Below are 10,935 nucleotides of genomic sequence, written 5' to 3'. Positions count from 1 at the left end.
TAATCATTTTTAAGAGAAAAGGGATCCTGAAACCAAAAAGTTCTAGAACTGCTATTCTAGGGAATACTAAGGACAAAACAAAAAAATAGTCCTTGGCCTCAAGGAACTTAAAATCTACTAGGGCAGTGATTCTTAATCCTTTCTGTGTCAGGGACTCCTTTGGCAGTAGGCCTAAAGACCCCCTTTCAGAATAAAATGTTACATTGTCTACATTTGTAAAAGAAGGAAATGCTAAATTTCAGTTAGGAATTAGTGAAAATAAAGATGTCCTTTTCCCCCATCTAAGTGTATGGACCCCAGGTTAAAAAACCCTGTGCTAGGGGCAGCTAGGTGGCACAGTGAATAGAGCACGGAGCACCAGCCCTGGAGTCAGGAGGACCTGAGTTCAAATGTGGCCTCAGATACTTGACAATTACTAGCTATGTGACCCTGGGCAAGTCACTTAACCTCAATTGCCTCACCAAAAGAAAAAAAAAAGAAAGACAAAAACAAAAATCCATGTGCTAGAGGGATTCATCATGTAAACATATATAAGTATGTACATGATCATTGGAGGAGGAGGAGGAAGAGAGCTCTAACAACTTGGGGCTCAAGAAAGGACTTCTAGAGGAGATAGCGTTTTATCTGACTTTGAAGCAGCCTAGTGGTTCTAAGAGATGAAGGTAAGGAATGAAATAATTGAGGCACAGGCAAAAGCCTATTCATAGGCACAGAGATGGAGGTGAATACAGAGGGCAGCAAGAAGACCAGTTTGGCAGGCATGGAGAGTGTATGGAGGGGAGTATTATGAAATAGGCCTGTAAATGTAGGTAGGAGCCAGATTAGGAAGGGTTTTCAATACCAAGCTGAGGGGTGTGTATTTTATCCCACAAGCAATAGGGAACACCTGAAAGGTTCTTGAACAGAACAGTAGTGTGCTCGGACTTAGGCGTTAGGGAGATCATTTGGCAGTGTTTTGGAGGATGGATGCAATAGATGTCATGGAAATAAACTTGACAAGACTTAGGAAGTAATTGATTATGGAGAACAAGGAAGGATGTGTTAATGTTTTTGAGGTTTCAAACCTACTTGACTACAAAGATTCTGCTGCTTTGAAAAGAGATGGGGGAATTGGAAGGAGGGGCTCTTTTAGGGGAAAATAGGAGTTTCATTTTGGGCATATTGAAAGTTTGATATGCCTATGAGATAAACAGGCAGAGTGTGTGGTCCTGCAGGCATTTGGTGATGTAGAAATGGAGTTTAGGAGCGAGGAGGATCAGATCTATGGATGAAGAAATCAACCGCAGAGAGAGGACAATCATAAGTGAGTGTAGGGAAAGGTAAAGAAGAGGGCCCAGCATGGTCCCTTAAGAACCATCAGGAGATAGTTAGGAATTTATGTCATAAAAACCCAGAAGAGAGGGATAGTCTCTAGGAGAGGGAGACTGTCAATAACATCAGATGCCACAGAGAGTTCAAGAAGGATCAGAAGTAAGAATAGGCCACGAGATTTATGGCCAAACAGGCAGTTAGTGTTGGAAGCAAGACTAGGTCTTGTGACTTATGTTATAATCGTCTTTATTATTTCATTACCTATTCATATATTGTGATGGGAAATAATTTAATAATGTTATAACTGTACAGTACTCCCACTTAATTGGGGTTTATTGCCTCACTGGTATCACAGTTAATTCAACCCACCACATTCTCAATCTTGGCACTGAAGTATGTATCTTCTCTAGCAAACTCCTGCTAGGACTAAGAAAGTACCACTTATTGTGCTTGGCATCCAGTAATGTGTGCAGATATGGGAGAAGTGTGGAAATGCTCTGCATTTTTCACTAAGCCAAAATATATTTGTTCTTCTCTCTTAAATACAGCTAACTGGTTGCTCTATAGAAAGGTGACGAGCGTTCATGTCTACTGGCATTTTCCTTGACTCCTATTGACAAAAATCAAGTGTCCTCTTATTATCTTTAAGTAATATGTCCTTTAAAAAATTATGACATACAGGTATCTGATGTAAATCAGTCTGGCAAGTTGTAGGGATCTTATGCTTTTAAAATTGGCATCTTTCTCATTACATTTGTACAAAGTTGCAGAGAAACTGCAGGACATCAGTTGGGAAAAAAAAAAAACACAATTGCCAAGCAAAGTATGTACTAAGTTGGTGTGATGCATGCTGGGAGCTTAGGCATCTGAAATGTATTTTGGAAGGGCCATTCTGAAGTCTTGAAGGCAGAAAAAGAAAGGTTTCATTATATTATCTTTAATGCTTTGTTAAATCTGTCCCCCCGTAAGTAACCACTCTTTTAAAAATTTTTCAACAATTTTAACAATCATTTAAGACTCATTTAAATTGTTTTTTTAAAGACTGGATCTTCCCATCCCATCTAGGCACTCATGTGCCCTGTCCCATTCTGATTGGCATGGTTGTTTTTACTTGACCCTTTTCCTACTTGGGCCATTTCCCCTCCTTGGACAACCTTGTGGCCTCATACTCCTTGGGATTTATCATATTCCATATTTAGTGTGGACCCCCAATTGGATTAACCCACTGCGACTCAGAACTCCTGAGCTCAAGATCCTCCAGCCTCAGCCTCCCCAGTAGCTGAGATTATAGGCTTAATGTGCCATCATGGCTGACCTGCCTGTGACTCTTAAGTAAAAAAGGAAAAAAAAAAACCTTAGTATACTGCCACCCCCAATAACTAGTAAAAATTGGGTCTTGTTCAGATCCTGTCTCGCTCTCGAAATATTCCCAGGATGTTCCATATAGTTTATAGCCAAAGGCTACCCATCTGTGTTTCAGTCTAACATATTCATAAAAATAGATAAAATACTATTAATGGGGCCCTATAATTAATAGATGTAAAGAACTTTGTAAGATTTAGGCATGTCAATTCCACCTTTTACCTAATTAATTTTAAAAAGAAAACAATAATAAAGATTTTTTTGTTATAGAAAAGTGCAATTCATTTTTCAAAGCTTAGTAAACAATAACATCTGTGTATAAATGAAACATTTTACGTGTGAGATAAATATACAGTTTTTGTATTTAAGTTTTCTGGTACCTTTTAAAGTTTTAAAAATATAATATTTAAACAGGGCTGATACATTTGTATTTTTACTATAAATATATGTATTCGTATGTATGTATACTTATACACACATATACAGATCTAAGTATATATTTATATTTACACTACCTCCCCACACTGTTTTAGGAAAATTGGACCCCCAATATCCACAGAAAGCAGAACAACTTGTTTTTTCAAAGTCACATCTAAATGACTAAAAACAGTAAATCAGAAATCCATCATAGATGGTGGGCCAAATTACCTAATAATAAAGACCCTGAAGGATGGGGAAGACAGGTTGACACTGAAGCTTATGATGCCATAGCTACCCATTTATCAGTGTGGGGAAATAGGCACCTGTGGGGGTGGGAGAGAGGCTTATACCAACATTATTTCAGCTCTAGTATGTAGAAATGTCAGAAAAAATTGATGGAGAGGACAAACTGAAGAAAACAATTTCTGTTTTGCTTTTATGGAAACTTTATTTATAGGCATTGATTATATTTATTTTTCCTTTCTGGTGAAAAAAAAAGGCATTGGAGAAGGCAAACGGGGTGTGTCGTGGTTGCAGACCTTTATTCTCAGTAACCTTGTCTTACTCGGGATTGGTAGATTTCTTCACTTGTGGGATTTATTTCTGTCCTTGTAACACTGTGTACTTTATGCATTGCACCTGTTCAAGTATAAGCACAGAGCATTGTTTTAAATGTAGAAAGAGACGCTCTGATTGAGGACCCAGAACTGGTACATTACCTGCCTTAGAAAATGTAATTAGATTTTCACTTATAATTTTATACATGGCCTTTGTTTACTGAATAACATTTGCTTTCTTTGTTGTTTTGCTTTAAAAGCGATAAGTCTTGCTATTGTATGAAGAATGTTTCTTGTGTAGCCTCCTTTAAGGATGCTCTGACTTTAAAATCATTACTGGGCTTTTCTCAAAGCAGATTTGTTGACATTCTCTCACATTTTTTATGCTGTATGATTACAAGTCAGATTGCCTATGCATTTACCATTTCTTGCTAATATTAAAAAATGTATTTATGGTAATCACATGTACTGTATGCCAGGGCTGAAACAATGCATTCTTCATCGTGGAGCATAAATAAAAAAGGTGGAGCCAGCTGCTGTTAAACTGTTTATTTGCAAGCAATAATGATATAGAGAATATACCTTTTTACTCTGTTAGTCTGGCAGTACTGAACCTGTTGCTGCATCAGACGAGTTGCATTTTGCTAGATAGGGGAAGGAGGGCTGTCTGCTGTCTGGTAGGAGGGCTTTGTCTGCCTCTCTCTCTCTCTCTCTCTCTCTCTCTCTCTCTCTCTCTCTCTCTCTCTCTCTCTCTCTCTCTCTCTCTCTCTCTCTCCTCCCCTCTCTCTCCTTCTCTGTGTTTTTCTCTCTGTCTCTCTCTCCTCTCACTCGCTTGCTCTGTCTCTGTCTCTCTCTCTCTCTTCCCCCTCCCTCTCTTGCTCTCTCTCCCTTCCCGTCTCTGTGGTTTGTAAGGTAGGTTGCAGTGTGTGTATATACACAACATCAAGAGCAGGAAAATGGACTCATTAGGGAGGCAGGCAGTCATTACCACTCACACTGTACTTCCAGGGAGACACCGATTATGAGAAGAGAAACTCAGTGCTGGGGAACAAGGTAGGCCAGTCAACTTTTCTAAAAAAAAAAAAAACAACATCCTGCTGCCTCCACCCCCATCTTTTATTCCCAGTCCCCATTTCTTTTATTCTTTCTGTCTTGATTTTTATTTTGTTTTTTTGATGTAAGTTTGTGAGACCCATTACTGGCTTAAAATTTGGAACATCTATAGGAGGCCTGCTCTTTACTAATGATCCCCCCCCACATATTTAAGGGTGTGCCCTTGTTATTCAGTTTAATTACTTTAACAATAACTAGAAACAAACCTTTTTTTTTTTTCCTCAGTATAGTAGCAAGTAAATCAGTATCTTTCACTCTTTTAAAACAACCCCCTCCCTGTGTTGGCTAGTCTCTTTGCTTTTCTTGTCTGTTTATGCAATTCCATCTGTCCGTCTATCTATCATGTTCTTACTTATTACTAAGTAGGTTTTGTTAGTAATTTGCCAGTGTTTTAGCTGTAATGCTGGTGTGGTCATTCTTTGTTTTACATCTAAGTTTAAAGTCCATATTTACATTAAAAACATGAAAACAGGTTGAACCCTTTCTGTTCATAATAACATTAGATAACATTGGTAGTAAGGTAAGGGGGTAGAGGTTGAGGGTGGGGTAGAGAGAAAGTAATAATTGTTATCATCCTACAGTCTCCCTTGTGATTTTTATTTATTATTTTTTACATTGAAGGGCTGCATTTATTTTTAAAAGGAACAAGATAATGTTTCCTAACTTTTATTTTATGGATGGACTTTCACATTTATAGGGACATCACTGTGGTCAGTAAGAATGCAAACTTTCTAACAGGCAGTTTCTCTTTAGGACAGCCTTCCTTTTAGTGTATAACTGTTTATTTATGCTTGGGGTGGGGGGGGGATAGGGGACTGGCTGTCTTTTTACAGTCTTGAAGCTATGAAATGTTTCAAGCCATCTTGTGCAACAACTGTAAGTATTCATTTAATGTTTTGAGGCTCCATAATTTGTTATTTCAAACATAGTTTTCAGGTGCTTTCTTTTCCTTCCCCCTCCTCTCTTTACTTTTCTTTTTCTGTTTTTTTTCTTTCTTTCTTTCTTTCTTTCTTCCTTTCTTTTTTTTTTTTTGTAGTGAGAGTTGCATTTCACAGCTGACTGACATTGTTGAAGAGTTTTCCGAGAGCAGTTTTCTTCTCCATTCTAAGGAGTAGTTAAATAGATCCATTTGAAATTGGTCTTTTGGCTGAGTTTGAGACTGGTTTATTAGAAAGTAAAACTGCTACTCAGTTAGTAAAAATTAAGACATATAGTGCGAGCCATAAATGTTTTTGGAGTATCCATGAGCAATTACAGAAAATGGATGCTGATCTGCAGAGATCATCAACAATAAAAATCACCTTTTTCATAGTAAATTATTTATTTAATAGAAAGTGGCATACTTTTTTTTTTTAATTCCATTAGGCCTCTCTGACAACACAAAGAAGTCCATAAAGCAATATTCTTAATCCACCTGGGACTTGAGAGCAGATTCCCCAACACATTCTGCAGGTTCAACTCTAGTGAAATGTTTATTAAAAATCCATTATTCTAGAATGGCAGTGAACTCTTGCTTCCAAAGGCCTCTTTCTTTTTTCTTTTTTCCTTTTCACTGGGACTTTTAACCTGCTCATCTCACATGAACTGTCTCTTAGACTGTCAAGTAAAGACAGTTTGGACCAAAGCAGTAAAACATCCATCAGACAACAGGAGTACTGAGCACGCTCAGTTCAGGTCTGCCCTGTTAGTTTTTACTCAGGTTGAAGGGGTGTATTCTGCAAGTGTTATATTAATGCAGGAGAGACTCGATGGTTTTTCAGACCTTATTCCTGCCATCTTTAACACATAAACCAAAAAATTTGATTAAAACTAATGTGTCAAAAATGCCTATGCACCTGTCATTTTATTTATTCTCAGGATAAGGAAGATTCAGAAACTCTTTTTGTTTTAAAGAAATCTTGCAGTATCCTTTGGTCACACCTTCTCATCCTCTATGTGTCCATGTAGATATGTGTGTTTGTTATATATACACAGGCACAAAAGAAGCCACAGAGAGGTTCCATTTGTTTTACAAAGGACTTTAAAAGCATGTTAATAATATTTATCTAAATCTCAGGCAACCACAAATTAAGAAGGGGAATTGGGGACATTTTTTTCTATATAAACGGAATAGAGGAAAGTAAAAATTACAACTTTATTGTGAGGTAGACTTGACTTTTTAGGCTATGGGCTTTTTTTCTTACCTAGCATTCCAAACTTACAGTTTCTTATGTAACTAAAAATTTTTCCAACAGGAAAAAAAAAAATCTTGGCCTTTCCTGCTGTGTGCTGTCACAATCTAAATGCAGCCGGGACTGGGCAAAACTTAAGACCAGTATACTCTTCTGAATAGGGATTGGGAACACTGAAAGATTCAGCCAGGAGGACTGGAGAGTGTCAGAACAATTCATTAACTAGCCTGGCTGGGTACAGTGGGCTTTTTCTATCGGCACTTGAAATTTGCCTGTTTGGATCCTAAAAGATCTAGATCTTGGTCAGGTCACAGTGTGTTTTATTTTAGTTTTGGAGCAGACAGTTATCTAACACACCCACATGAGGAAATGCTCTAAAGCAGTTATTTCATGCTTTGCCATGCCCTGTAGCTAAAACAATTTTGTACTGAATGATGTGTATGCTTTTTTAACTCCAATGCGATGAAAATCAACCTTGGCTCTTCAGAAAGAACCAAAACATGGGAATATCAGAAAGCATAATTCAAATGCCAGGGAAATACCATTCTAAACCATTTTAGGTGTGTTTTTTTCCCCTTAAGGATGAGAATCACTATGTTTATATTTGATAAAGAAAATGTAGTAATTTCCTAGATTGAATTCATTAGTGTTTTAAATATTGCTGATACTTTTTCCTCTCTACATTTTGCTCCATAGGCCCACATTCATCAAAAGGATAACAGCTGCATACTTTTTTTGAAATGTTAACAAATAAATGGCATTCCTGTTTATTTATCTATTTTTGAATTTTAATGATTAGTTCTTGTGCTAATTAACAAATTCCCGTATTCATAAAAATCTGGCACTTCATAAATATCCAATTGTGTGATTATCTACACATGTTCTGGTTTTCTATAAATATAGAAATTATCAATAGATATGTTCATGAACTTGCTCAAGCCTGAGTGTTGCCCCATTGTGCTACTATACTGGAAGCCAAGTTCTGGCCCTGAGCAAATGTGTTGCCCCAGGGGCTGGCAAGGTGCTTATTAGTCTCATCTGGCTGGTGTCTTTTACTAGTGATCCTTTCTACAAAGCAAGGACTCGTGTTGACATTCTTTTAATGTTCTTGGTCCCTTAGTGTTAGCTACTTGGGACTTAATGGTAGAAGTGATTTGAACTGGGTAGTCTTGGAGGACATCTTAGGAAAGTATTTTTCTGGTCATTATATTGTTTTTCAGTGTAGAATTCCTTGCAGAATTTCTGCATGAGTAAAATAGTATGCCTGTCTTGTTTCTTAAAGTGGTGCAAACAAGTGTCTTATTTAGAAGGATAAATAAGATAGCATTGAAAAGAAAATCTAAATCTTACCTTCTTTATAAGGATATAAATGGTAGTGGACACTGTAATATCAATAGCATAGGAAAAGTTGTAGAAATCAGGCGTTGCTTACACAGGAACAGCCCTTCCTGTGCCACAGCAACCAGCAGGAGCAGTGGGGCATGTGTTTACATGCAAGAGCTATTTCTCTTGAACTAGAAATTAGGCATGTAATACAATATCAAGTGCTTTTTAATAATTGTTCACATTGTTAAAGCCATTTGGGGCATTCTATAGAAATCCTAGGGATTACTTCTAATGCTTGTATATATAACATTCATTGGGCCTAGTTTGATACTTTGCCAAAAACCTTTAGGCAATGTACAGGATTCCTGGCTCTCTAGAATGTCTGAATTTTGTACTTTGCCCATAAACCCACTTTTTTCATGATTCCTGTCATTACCTAAACCATTCTTGGCATTCTGCACAATTCTTAGGGATTATATCTCATGCCTAGGTAAAACATATAATCCAAGACCCTTTCACTACTTTGCCAGAACCCCTTAGGTAATATATAGATCCTAGGAATTGTAGGAAATGCCTGAATTTCAGGCTTTACCTATCACATTAAATAATGCCCACGGCATTGATTAGCAGTGGCAATAAATATTTTTATATAGAGTTATAGTTATATGTAACAATTTCCAGGGCCCCCAAAGTATTTATTCAGGAGATTAAAAGTAAGTAGTTTGAGGAAGTTGTGCTTTCCATCTGGGGCCTGCATGTCCCCTAATGGATTAGTTACCCCCACATTATTCCAGTATGGTTATGGACCTGTATAAAATACACCAAAAGTTTATTTGTAGGCTCTTCTTCTATTAACAGAGGCAGACTGTTGGAATAGGCAAGAAAGGAGGACATACGCCATTCAAATAGTGGCTACTGCTACCAGAGATTGGGACAGGGCTGGTGGATGATGACCTATTTCAGCACTCAAGTGGGGAGGAAATATATTTGGATTTGTTTTAGAAATCTCTACTTCTGGGCTAAGTCTATTGGAGTCTTTACAATTCACTCCAAAGTTATCCTGGCATTTCCCAAATCTCCTGACGTGGAGGCTAAGCTGAAATTCCAGGTCAAGGATGTTTACAGTTCAGTTGATGAGTACAATGCTTCTATCCTAGTTTAAGTTCTCTTTTAGTGGAGTGTAAGGGTAAGACTGGGCATAGGTTATTAGTACAAACTGAAACCTCATATATTTATATGTTACTAATTTCCGAACATTGAGCTTCACCTTTGAGAATTTTGCAGTGGATGGCAATTGTAGTTTTTCTCCTTTTTTGCTAGAAGAAAATTTATTTAAAAATAGGTGTTGTGGGGTCTTTAATGCTAATGTGAAACTTACCAAACTTCTGATTTTAAGAATTTTTTGAAAAGCTTTCTATGCAGAGAAAATTATTAATCTAGGATGTTCTGTTTAATTAAATTAAAACTAATATGTAATAGAATGGCAGAGTTTGTGGGTGGAGCTCACAAAAACTTGAAGGGTATCCAGTAAGTTGATAATAGAGTATAGAAAAAGCAGTGATTTTGAGTATTATGCAATACGATTGAGTTTTGTTACGTATATCAAAAAATTAAATATTATATTAAAATAACCAAGGACTGTTTGATTTTTGTCTTCATATCCTCATGGCCTTCCTTCCACCATGCCTTTTGAAATGAATACATCCTTGTTGAATTGAATTGAATGGAGATATTTATTTTTTAAATTTGAAATATTTTCATTAATTTTAAGTCTAGAAAGGATTTCGTTTTTCGCTAAATAAATCTGGATATTTAATTTCTTTCTTACCTTTTCTTCAACAAATGGTTGCTTTATCATTGCCATAATTATTGTTTGTTGCTAGCAAATAGCTTTTATGTATAGCCTTCTTTCTAGCACTTTAAAATGTAACTGGCAGAAAACTAAAAGGGATGCTATCAGATTGTTCATGTCCTAAATATAACTTAGCAGAAAAATGTTATATAATTTATATAATGCATATGAGCATGCCTAATAAATTTATAGCCATGGTTTGTAACAAACATTCCTTATTTAGATACTAAGAAAATCAAACAGATAAAACAAAAACATTCCTTCTGTTACATTTATGATATGGGACCTAGACCAGGGCTTCTTAAACTTTTTTCCACTCATGTAGTATATAAAATAGTTAAACATAACTTTTTACTGTTGCCAAATTTTTATGACACCCCCCCCCCCACACACACACATTCAGTTATGTGACCCTATATAGTTTGAGGAGATTTGGCCTAGACCAATAAGGTTGTACTGTGACTTCTCTTTTATTGATTTTTTTTTACAGAGTTTTACTGTCTTCAGTAGTAGTAGTAATAGTAGTAGTAGCAGTAGTAGTAGTAATAGTAGTAGTAGTAGTAGTAGTAGCAGCAGCAGCAGCAGCAGCTGACATTTATAAAAGCCCTTTAATAAAAAATTGCAGTTTATAGCTATATACATGATTTCATTTGATCCTTACAATAACTGTGAGGTAAATAAATACTACAGGCATTAAAATCTGTAGTTTACAGATGGGAAAACTTAGAGGGTTGAGCATAACTTGGGGGCAATCCCTAGGTTGTTTAGGTTCAATACTGAAGAAAAATGAGAGATTTAGTGAACATTTAAAAGAAAGAGACCT

General features: G+C 36.6%; 1 protein-coding gene across 1 annotated transcript in view; it reads left to right on the top strand.

Annotated features, from left to right (window-relative positions):
• The first annotated feature begins 4,464 nt into the window (after window positions 1–4,464).
• Window positions 4,465–10,935, top strand: part of ZBTB20 (zinc finger and BTB domain containing 20) — a 928,525-nt gene continuing 922,054 nt past the window's right edge. Inside the window, exon 1 of the mRNA XM_043993192.1 lies at window positions 4,465–4,703. The gene's annotated coding sequence lies outside the window, so the exon portion shown is untranslated. The remainder of the gene's footprint in view (window positions 4,704–10,935) is intronic.

The sequence above is a fragment of the Dromiciops gliroides genome, chromosome 3 (assembly GCF_019393635.1).
Source record: "Dromiciops gliroides isolate mDroGli1 chromosome 3, mDroGli1.pri, whole genome shotgun sequence".
Classification (NCBI taxonomy): Eukaryota; Metazoa; Chordata; class Mammalia; order Microbiotheria; family Microbiotheriidae; genus Dromiciops; species Dromiciops gliroides.
The sequence above is the reverse complement of the archived record's forward strand: the minus strand, read 5'-3'. Positions and strand labels throughout refer to the sequence as shown.